At 44.9% G+C, this 12,175-nt stretch overlaps 1 long non-coding RNA gene across 1 annotated transcript in view; it reads right to left on the reverse strand.

The window, feature by feature from the left end:
• The window catches only part of LOC126214850 (uncharacterized), a 22,703-nt gene continuing 10,528 nt past the window's right edge, over positions 1-12,175 (reverse strand). The window contains exon 2 of the long non-coding RNA XR_007542072.1: positions 1-813. This is a non-coding gene — a long non-coding RNA (uncharacterized LOC126214850). The remainder of the gene's footprint in view (positions 814-12,175) is intronic.

The raw sequence follows: 12,175 nt of genomic DNA on the forward strand, positions 1-12,175 counted from the left end.
TTTTCTGAGATTAGAAAACTTTTTGTACATCTTTATTCGGCTGTCAATAAATATACATAAATAGAGAAAACAGATAGACATTAAAAGGAACAAAAAGTTTACAAAAATCAAGTTACAAATTAATTATGAAGACTCAGGAACGGAGCACTTTAAAGACGAGCAACTGCTTCAAGAGTGAGCCCTTCTGTCTTTCCGGTTACAACAGTTACGATATTCACAATTGACAGTTCAGATCCACAAGAATGTCACAGAGTGAAATGCTACAGTAGTAAGACGTTTGCCATAAATCCCAGTTAGTGAATGCTAGGATGATTATTTAAATTACATCACACCCTCCACAGCGAAGCAACAGCTGTCGTGTCACCCGTACGTCTCCTTCCACCTCCCCACTCCTAGAAGAGATTTCCATCTGAAATTGAGGAAGTGCACGTCCACTGAAGGTGATGATTGAGAAATAGTTTTGTCTAGAGGAGTAGCACCACTCTGGACACAAAAGTTGGAGGAGAACTTGAGAGAGCCCTGAACGGTTTGCTCCCCCGAGGCATGGCAGCAGATCTTCATAATGTCACATCTCTTTTATTCAATTTCTTGTGATGTCTATATACATACGTACTCTCTCTCTCTCTCTCTCTCTCTCTCTCTCTCTGTGTGTGTGTGTGTGTGTGTGTGTGTGTGTGTGTGTGTGTGTGTTGTTTTGTTTCTTTTCTCTTATTTCTTCCCATCCTGTGACCCACGTCATTCCACAACCAAGTAGCTTTGGCTCAGACGATCCCACGGAACGTCGGTAAAAATGGCTCAGGTGGTCTGTGCTATCTGGGGAAAAAAGAGAAAAAAAATCAAAAATTGGTAAAAAAATGTGACACAATTTTAATAACTGAGTGAAATATAAGCGCAGTAAAATTTTATGGATTATGCGCAATGGTTAGAAACTCATTTGATATAGTTAGGGGTGCACAGAAATGTCCAGATTAAGGCACACAATCTCCAAGACATGAAGTATTCTAAATAAATTACACGGAACTGATGTGAGACTCGTCATTAATGGATTGTAATTGCTGCCGGGGCAATGAGATGGAGATACAAGAAACTGCAATTCCTCCACTTGCTCTGGCATTACCTCTTCTCAGTCTTGCAATTTGCTTTTGGACTTCCATTGCCCAGGAGGTATCAAAATTACTTAAGTTGAGACTTTTGACATTCCTATTAATACCACAAATGATGAAGTCATACGAGAAGAGTTTTACTGTAAAAAGGAGAGTTCATATTTATCAATTGAGGCACGAGGGGCTGCTAGAAGCGACAGTCGGTGTTGTGTGCCGGAACTAGAGAGTGGCCACAACAGATGTGCACAGGGCTCGTTATAGTGGACGTTGGCTGTGACTCCTGACAGAAACGGAGCAGCAGGCAGAAAGACGTGAAGGTTGGAAAGAAACTTTTAGTCCGGCGTTAACATGTGGTGACTTAAAAGTACAAAGTCTTCAATTCGGAGATTTCATATTTTATACAAAAATATAATATAGGTACTTCACTTCAGCTCTAAGAGAGTAGGTCCTTGTTAGTTAATAATAAAAGAGGCACAGAAGTTACTGAAAGGTGTAAATAAATCTGTTTCGATAACACTATGCTAATGACTAATATTACAGTAGTATAAACTGTACAAATTAGGGGTATTTAAATAATTCCGGATGTTTCGTACAAATGTGCTTGCAGTCGGACTGTATACGACTGTGGAATAAGGCAAAGAGGTGGTTTGTGTAGAGGGAGACTGGTACTGTTAAAGGTAGCTGGAACAGGGCTGGGGTACAGTCGACACCTTTACCCGTAATATTCCAAAAACTCGATACTGCACAATTCCAAACAAATAAAAATGACTTGCAGGTACCGGAAACACACACTGGACGAGGCTCGGCACGAGAAGTTGCTGTGCGTCCGGACGGAGGTGGAAGTGGCACGTGCTTAAGTTAAAGAACAAGTTCGGGCCCGCCTGCTTCACACTCGGAAATCTCACATCGCGTCGACGTGCAGAAGGGACTGGTAGCATACTTTGACCCAGTTCTGTTTTACGACACAATCTTCCTGGGCAATTCAGCTACGCTCAAAAAAATTATTTACTCTACATAATGATAGTATTGTGTAAAATTGACAACAGAACGTCTTTCTAAAACATTTTCAGAAACCCGAGTATTCTCACACTTACACGTGCATTTGATACGAGAGAGAATTTAAACTGAACTCTCGATTCACGAGCACAACACTACTGACGTACCTGCACTCGTGACACGTGCGATTCCGGAGAGCGTGCATCCGTACAGTTAACGGGCCTACGTACGGAGACCACCCGGGTCGGTCCCCCGGTGTGCTCTAGGCGTCGCCAAAGAAACGGTATCACTCGAGCGATCGCAAACGGGTGCTCGGCCTGTTCTGTAACTTGTATTACTGTCGTCCAGCCACCGTGTTCGGTGCTACACGCTACCTGTACTTTCCCGTATCTTACGTGTTGCTCTGTAAAGTACTACATTCAATAAATTGTGTTTGTTCTCGCTGTAACAAAACTCGGTGGCGAGTGAGGACTCTGACCACCACTCTCGATAGATCTGCATCGGCACGTTCGCTGCACGCCACCTTCGCCCTTTCCGGCATACGACGAATCTGCCGAAGATTCGGGCTCGTACGAGACACGGTTAAGGCAACATTTTCACGTTTTCCGTGTGGGCAATGCAAACCGGTGTAGGGCTTTCTTTCTTTCCCAGTTTTCGCCACACATTTATCGGTCGTCGTGACAATTTGAGCCTTTGCGAGAACTGGCCAGCTTATTTGACGAAATGTGCGAGATTGTGGCAGAATGCACATCATTGCGAAGCGTGCAGAATTTTACTGTTGTTAGAAATGCCCAAACTGATCTTACAAAGCCCAGTCTGCAGAATTAGACGGTTTGAAGAGTCACTGTAAATTGGCACCAGTCACAACTCCTACACCGATCACACGGTGTGTGTGATGTTGTTACTCGTCTGGCCCCGGATAGGAAAGTCTGCAGAAAAGCATTTCAATGTGAGAACCCGACACTTACAGACGTGCTCAGTGTAGCACAGTCCTCTGAAGTGTCACGAGTCGCAGGCGAATCAGATTTCTGGGTAGGGGGAGGGATCGGAAGCTGCGGAGTCGGCGTCCGTTAGGCACGCTGTGAGTGTTCGGGACGGGGGGGAAGCCACTGCGGCAGTACGACCTCGGATTGGCGTCACACGGGGCAGCACCGGTTACAGCCACAGTGGCGACGTGCCACATCGCGATGGCGGCCGCGCGCCTCCCTTCCGTCTCGCCCGTACTGCTCGGTCCGGCACCTGCGTGCCGTGTGCCCGAAACGAGTGTCAAAAGAAAGGCCACGTTGCATCGGTGTGTAACACCGCTTCGAACGTGGCGGGCACAGTAGCACTAATGGACATAAACTGTATCTCTACAATGATTCTCTCACCGAACAAATTGTTCATTGACTTTTATATGTTTAATAAACCACTATAAATACAAGTGGACACAGGAGCTGCAGTGATTTTAGTTACATGCACAAATGTATGTGGAACTGAGTTCCCCTCCCCTCACACAGGTTTCACGGATGTAACAAACAGCATAATCCGATCTTAAGTCAGTTCTCCGCTTCTATAGTCAATAAACAAATTTATTGTCAGATCGAGTTCCATATCGGCAACCGGAGTCCCTCTGCTCTGAGTTTTCATTTCCATTCGGCCTATTTCTTCCAGTCGGTGGGCTACACCACTGACCACCGTTAAGAAGCTAAAGGGTGAGCTTTGCCTCTGCACGATTACTGCGCGACCTGTGATAGATACGTACCCTTTGCCCCCCCCCTGACGAGCTGCTCGTAAAATTATCGTGTGGCCACTACTTCTCCACGACCGATTTGTCAGAGGCGTACCTCCAGCTCCTGTTAGATGAGGCCACTGGGCACCTTCTCGTCAGTAGACCTTTCGGCCTATACCAAACTCGGCACTTGACTTTTGGCGTTACTAACGCACCTGCAATTTTTCTACATTTTTTAGAGCAGCTGACAGCCTCTGTGGCCGGTTGCATCAAACCTCGAGGATATTGTCGTTTCGAGTTCTTCCACCGAAGACCACCTCGGCAATCTCCGTCCGTCGTTTTCTGTTTTGCAGTCTGCAGGTCTCGAGTGCAATCTTGCCAAATCTCAATTTTTTTTAGCCATCGACCGATACCTACGTTTCGAGGTTCCTCACACGGGGGGGTCACGCTTTCGCGTCGACACACTGCCGCAATTGCGGCTCTGCCGTGGCTGACCTCCATTAAGGAACTGCTGCCGTTTCTAGGTAAAGTTGCGTACGTCCTTCAGTTTTTGCTGGACGCATCCACTGTTGCTCATCCCCTGCACGTGGTTTTTTTCTGATCCCCCACTTGTGACCCAGCGTTCACTTTCCTTAAATCTAATCTTCAGTCTGGCCACTTTTCAGCCCGGTCAGCATCTCTTGTCGGCTACAGATGCCTCTCGGCGCGGTGCCGGTGCACAAATATGCCGAACGACCCGTCGCTTATTCTTCCGAGACTTCGACTCCGACTCGGCAGTGGTATTCTCGGATTGGAAAGGTGGCTTTAGTGATCGTGTTCGCCCTCGATAAATTTCACGTCTTCTCGTACAGTTCCGAGTTCCATTTAATCACAGATCACGAACTGTCGGTTGCTCTTTTTAACCGTTCCGCTTCCGTGCCAGACGAGGCAGCGCACGGTTTGCAGCGGCGGACGCTCCGCGTCTCCCACTATCGTTATCGGAGCCGTTACCGGCCGACGGTGCGACACGCCAATGCCGAAGGCTCGTGTCGCCTTCCGATCGAGCCAGACCCGGCGTTCGACCGGAACGAGTTCCTTCGTTTCTATTTAGATACTGAGAACGAGAACACGGTTGACGGTTTTCTCGTCACTAGTGCCGAGAAAGCGTCGGCCGTCACTGCGGATCCTGTACTTACTCGTGTCCTCTCTTCTGTGTTGCACAGTTGCCCAGGAAATTCCCCCGGGCGGTGTCTCAGATCCCTCGCATAATAACTTCTCCTTCCGGCACCGCGTGTCTGTATTTGACGGGGCTCTTTCGTTAGCTAAAGAGGACGCTGCTCCCCGAGTTGTGATTCCCCTTCCTTACGCCGTAAAGTACTGTGACGTCTGCGTGTCGGTGGCTGGGGGAGCTCTCGCACCAAAGTTGTGGCCTGCCGGCACGTATGTCGGCTGTGGGGTACAGACGGGGACATTACGCAGCTTGCACTCACTGTGTTCGGCGAGACGTGGTGCTGTGGGTGCCTTCCTCCCCTTTGGCCAATGCCGTGGCATCTGTGGGAATGTCTACATGTCGATTTTGATTGGCCCTCACGAAATTAGTCTCGGCTTATTGTAGTGTTGTCCATCCAGATCTGTGGCGGCCACTATTTTGAGCCAGTCTAAGATTTTTCCAGTCGAGGGACTTACATATACCACGGTTACCGATAACGACACCCAGTTTGTTTCTGGAGAATTTGCATCTTTTTGTCAGGCTAGTGGTGTTCGCCATCTCACAGTTCCCTCATTTATCCTCAATCTAACGGTGGAGACGAACGTACGATTCCGAAATTTAAAACTCAGTTGTGGAAATATGTATCTGGCAGGTCCCTCGAAGCTGCTCGAGACTGTTTTTCGAGTTCGTACCGTTTTGCACCGGTGGGGGACGAGAGCCGGGTGGAGCTGCTATGTGCGTGTCATCCAGAGATGCTCCTTCGTCTGTTGTGTCCGACCGTGCATCTGCCGTTTCTTCTACAGTTCTGGCCCGTTGCATCTGTCTGGGCACACAGTTTCAGAACTGGCCGAACTGGATTCCTGCCACCACTAAACATCGCCGAGCGGGGCGCCTTTGCGGCATCTGCACTCCTGACGGGCAGACGACCCGTCACTTCGACCAGCTGCGGCTGTGAGCGGTCGAGCTCGTTCCAGAGAGACCACTGCCTCCTCCGCTTCCACCGATGCCTATTCCTGTGTCGTGAACGGTTCGGTTTACGTGGAAGTGGGGTCGCTGCCTGGCAAATCGCCATCTGGGATTCCTGCTTCCACCTCCACTCCTCGAATGCTGTCGCCAGTGCGGCTCCCGTCACCCCGGACACCTCGGCTGCCACAGTCTCCGTCGCCGGGTCCCGTGCAGTCGTCGTCTCCGACGCCCCCGCCGACACCTGCGGTGCCGACCTCGACGAGGGTGTCGCTGTGGAGATGCCGTCCCTGCCCTGTGGCCTCTCACGAGAGGGGGAACAGCGCGACAACCTGCTCCCTCTGCTCACTTGCCCGCAACGGGCTGCAGCAGCTGCCATCGTCGGAATGGTCAGGGCCGTCATTGATGTTTTCTGTGACTTGTAATCTCAGTCCCTCTATTTTTTCCCCCACCGGTGCTTTTTTTCTATACCAATCATTTTGTCTGTACCGTGTATTTTTCTGTGCCATGTGTGGTTCCTGAACAGGGACAGCAGCCTTTTCAGCATTTGCAGGTGCAACAGTCTGGATAATTGACTGATCACACCTTGTAACATCAACCAAAACGGCCTTGTGCTGGTACTGCGAACGGCTGAAAGCGAGGGGAAATACAACCGTAATTTTTCCCAAGTGCATGCTGTTCCACTGTATGGTTAAAAGATGATGGCATCCTCTTGGGTAAAATATATTCTGGAGGTAAAGTAGTCCCCCATTTAGATCTCCAGGCAGGGACTAGTCTGGGGGATGTCATTATCAGGAGAAACAAAACTGGCGTTCTGCGGATCAGAGCATGGAATGTCAGATCCCTTAATCGGGCAGGTAGGTTATAAAATTTTAAAAGCGAAATGGATAGGCTCGAATTAGATTAGTACACTTTAGTGTAGTTTGGTGGTGATAGGAACAGGACTTGTGGTAAGGTGAATACAGGGTTATAAATACAAAATCAAGTAATGATAATACAGGAGTAGTTTTAATAATGAACAAAAAAAAAATAGTAACGAGGATAAGCTACTATGAACAGCATAGTAAACGCATTATTGTAGCCCGCACCTACCACAATAACACAATAATACAAGTTTATATGCCAACTATCTCCGCAGATGAGGAGAAAATTCAGTAACTATATGATGAGATAAAAGAAATTATTCAGATAGCTACAGGAGACGAAAATTTTATATTCATGGGGGACTAGAATTTGATAGTAGGAAGGGACGGAAAAGTCATAGGTGAATATGGACTGGGGGAAAAGAATGAAAGAGAAAATGTCTGGTATAATTTTGCACAAAGCATAATTTAATCATCGCTAACACTTGGTTTAAGAATCATGAAAGAAGATTGTATATGTGGAAGAGGTCTGGAGACACTGGAAGTTCTCAGATTGTTTATATAATGGTAAGACAAAGATTTCGGAACCAGGTTTTAAATTGTAAGACAGTTCCAGGAGCAGATGTGGACTCTGACCACAATTTATTTGTTAGAACGGCAGATTAAAACTGAAGAAAGGTAGGATCTTAAGGTGATAGGACCTAGATAAACTGAAAGAAACAGAGGTTTTAGAGAGTTTCAGAGAGAGCATTAGGGAGCGATTGACAAGAACAGGGGAAAGAAATACAGTAGAAGAAGAATGGGTAGCTTTGAGAGATGAAATAGTGAACGCAGCAGAGAATCAACTAGGTAAAAAGATGATAGCCAGTAGAAATCCTCAGGTAACACAAGAGATATTGAATTTAATTGATGGAAGGAAAATAATAAAAAAAGCAATAAATTAAGCAAGCAAAAGGGAATACAGAAGTCTAAAAATATGAGATCAACAGAAAGTACAAAGTGGCGAAGCAGAAATGGCCAGATGAGAAATGTAAGGTTGTCGAAGCATATATCACTGGGGCTAAGATAGATTCCACCTACAGGAAAATTAATGAGACCTTTGGATAAAACAGAACCACCTGCATGAATATCCAGAGCTCAGATGGAAAACCAGTCCTAAGCAAAGAAGGGAAAGCAGAAAGGTGGAATGAGTATATAGAGGGTCTATACAAGGGAGATGTACTTGAGGACAACATTATTGAAATGGAAGAGGACGTAGAGGAACATGAACAGGGAGATATGATACTGCATGAAGAATTTGACAAAGCAATGAAAAACCTAAGTCGAAACAAGGCCCTGGGAGTAGACAACATTCCGTTAGAGCTACTGATAGCCTTGGGAGAACCAGCCATGAGAAAACTCTTCCACCAGGTGAACAAGATGTATGAGGCAGGCAAAATACCCTCAGACTTCAAGAAGAATATAATAATTGCAATTCCAAAGAAAGCAAGTGCTGACAGATGTGAAAATTACCAAACTACCAGTTTCATAAGTCGCACCTGCAAGATACTAACATGAATCCTTTACAGAAGAATGGAAAAACTGGTGGAAGCCGACCTCGGAGAAGGAGAAATGTAGGAGCATGCAAGGCAATACTGACCCTACGAATTCTCATAGCAGATAAGCTAAAAAAGGCAAAACTACGTTTATAGCATTTATAGACTGAGAGAAAGCTTTTGACAATGTTGACTGGAATACTCTTTCAAATTCTAAAGTTGGCCGGGGCAAAATACAGGGAGCAAAAGGCTATTTACGATTTGTACAGAAACCAAATGCAGTTATAAGAGTCAGAGGGCACGGAAGGGAAGCAGTGGTTGAGAAGGGAGTAGACAAGGTTGTAGCCTATCCCTGATGTTATTCAGTCTGTATATTGAGCAAGCAGTAAAGGAAGCAGAAGAAAAATTTGGAGGAGGAATTAAAGTGCAATGAGAAGAAATAAAAACTGTGAGGTTTGCTGATGACATTGTAATTCTGTCAGACACAGCAAAGGATTGCAAGAGCAGTTGAACGAAATGGACAATGCCTTGCAAAGGGGATATAAGATGAACATCAACAAAAGCAAACGAGGATAATGGAATGTAGTCGAATTAAATCGGGTGATGTTGAGGGAGTTAGATTAGGAAATGAGACACTTAAGTAGTAGGGAGGATAGAAAATGTAGACCGGCAATGGCAAGAAAAGCATTTCTAAAGAAGAGAAGTTTGTTAACATTGAGTATAGATTTAAGTGTCAGGAAGTCCTTTACGAGAGTATTTGTGTGGAGCGTAGCCATATACAGAAGTGAAATGTGGGCGATAAACAGTTTAGACAAAAAGAGAATAGAAGCTTTTGAAAAGTGGTGCTACAGAAGAATGCTCAAGATTAGATTGGTAGATCATGCACCTAATGAGGTGGTACTGAATAGAATTGGGGAGGAGAGAAATTTGTGGCACAACCTGACTAGTAGAAGTCAGCTGGTAGGAGACATTCTGAGGCATCGAGGGATTACCAATTTGGTACTGGAGGGAAGCTTGGGGGAAAAGACATCCGTGTGATACTCAAGTTTCTATAAGAATGAGGTGGCAGTGATTAGACCAAGGATGTGCTCTCTCTCCTCTTACATTCAATGTGCATCCAGGAAGCAATAGACCAAGTTCGAGAAACTACTGAGGTGGGGATCAAAATTAATGGGCAGAAGATAGATGTGCTACGTTATGCAGATGATATTGCTATAGTCATGGAGACGAAAGATGATCTAGAGGAAGCCCTCAGAACAATGGAAAAAATTCTAGGCAATCAGTACGGAATGAGAATAAACAAGAAAAAGACTAAAGTGACGGTATGCGGTACAGGAGTAGAATATGAACCTCTGAGAATGAGAATTGGAAGAGAGGAGCTGGAAGTGATATAGGAATTTACTTACCTGGGAAGCAAAATCACAAGGGACGGTAGAAGCCGGAAAGAAATTGCGAGCAGAATGCAAAAGGCCAAAATTGCATTTAATCTGAGGAGGAATTTACTCACCAGCAACAACATCAGTCTGAAAATAAGGAAACCTATCATGAAAGGTTTCATTTGGAGTGTGGCTCTTTACAGATGTGAAACTTGGACAATTGGAGGAGAAGAGAGAAGACAGCTAGAGGCACTGGAGATGTGGTGCTATAGAAGGATGATGATCATCTGGAGAGACAAGTAACAAATGAAGAGGTGCTTAGAAGAGTACAGGAAACCAGATCTCTGTGGAGGCACATCCAAACAAGAAGAGACAAACTCGTACGGCACATCCTACGACACAACATCATCGTCGGAACAATAGCAGAAGTAGCTACCGAGGGAAGGAAATGGCGGGGGCCACCGAGGATATCGTACGTGCAACAGATCGTGAATGGCGTCGGATGTAACACGTACGTGGAAATGAAGAGAAAGGCTGACAGAAGAGAGGAATGGTGCTCTGCTGCAAACCAACCTCAGGGTTGAGCACTTAAAGAAGAAAGAAGAGGGGAAAAGGTAGATTGCTACTTACCGTAAAGAAGACACGTTAAATTGTAGATGGGCACAATTAAAAGACACTTGCATAACTTTTGGCCACAGCCTTTATCAGCAAAAGAGAAATACCCACCATTTATTCACACAGGCGAGCACACGTGACTGCCAACTCTGGGAGCTAGGCCCAAGTCGGAGACTCCCAGCTCCCAGTGGATAACACGTGGCAGGCACCTGCGGGTAACAGTGTGCCGATGTTTGCCGAGCCTCGAGGAAGTCTGCCGCTTCCAAAGTTATGACCCTCTTTCACTCAGTCTACTCGAGGTACTCTTCGTGTGTTTTTTTTTTAACTGACAAACTTTGTGTGGACAAAGCAGCTCTGTGAAATCCTTATAATTTTATGTATAAAATGGTAAGTTTAATGTCCTTCCAACTTGTCATTTGTCAGCTACAGAACAGAGGTGACAGCTACGTAAGTATTGGTTTGAACGAAAAATGGTACACAACTTTTTGATTCCTTTCGGTATTTGTACGCAGTTTTATTTTCCGTACACTCCAAAAAACTCATTCCTCTTCCCTGTCTAGAAATTTTAGACCGTACGTCCTGTTCTGGCCCCCTGTATTGCCCATCTCTTTCTAAGTTTTTTAACACTCCTTCATCCCACTGTCTTGTTTTTGCTTTTCTACAATTTCCAATCCTGCTTAAACCATCAATCTGCCATACTTTATCTTGTCATTTATATTTAAAACTCTAAGCTTTTCTTTGAGTACACAGTTTCTTTATTACTGCTACGCATTCACCAGCACAATAATTGTCTGTAATTTCCCACCATCACACATTTTTTACTCTTTTGCATGTAGCTATTGTCTGATCTGTGCTGGAGAAATCATCAAACGAAACTAACTGTCCCTTACAGAAGCCTGCAACCACAGCGATTTTTTCCCACATTGTCATTATCAGCTCTTGTCTGCAGTCAATCGATGAGAAATTCTGAAGAAGTCACTGTTCTCAAGTTAGAGCCACAGAAAGAATATATAGTGAATGAATACATTATTTCAGTGGATTTTATTTGTATTGTTAATCAGTAGACTTTCTAATGCCACAAGGACAGACAAATACACAATTTTTTTCGTCTACAAGCACTGTACATAATTCTCATAGCAGGTCTTTGTAATGTCCAGTCAGTCCGCATTTTTGAAAATAAAACTGTTAATACTTGTTAGAAAATCGAGCATGTTTTAAAATAAGTTTCACTGACTGCCTCAGAGGAGACAAAATCTGTGTATAATCCATATTACCTCAATATTTTCAGAGGAGGGGTGTAGCAGAAATATATTTAAAAAAAGTTCCTGTGCACTGTAGCCCCTTTCTCTTGTCCAAGTGTACCACAATGTCTCTGGACATACTGAAGGATGAGTTATACAATATCACCAGGTAATTAATACTGCCAACATTATTATTCTTTATCACGATAAACAGTGTAAAAGACTAGCTTCGGAAAGTACAAGTACAGAGTAACTTGTGGGCCAAATTAATTTGTTGTACGCAAAGCCACTATTTATTTTATGTGCCTTCCAAGTATAATGAAGCAGCGTGTGTAGATGCCAAATGTCTTATTCGTACAGGTACCCTTACCTACATTCTTTTCTCTGGTGTTCAAACTGTGAGCTGAAAAACATCTGAACATGCTGCCGGAACCTCAGCAACAATTGCATTAGAATAGATCCTCGACACTGGGCATCGGTCAATACATTTGGTGTCGAAATGTTGTCAGATACAAGTTGCTGCCACATGCTATAAATTCTCTTATATGCGCCTCACGGCAAGAGCTCCCTTAACTGGGATCTT

Source organism: Schistocerca nitens, chromosome 12 (assembly GCF_023898315.1).
Source record: "Schistocerca nitens isolate TAMUIC-IGC-003100 chromosome 12, iqSchNite1.1, whole genome shotgun sequence".
NCBI lineage: Eukaryota > Metazoa > Arthropoda > Insecta > Orthoptera > Acrididae > Schistocerca > Schistocerca nitens.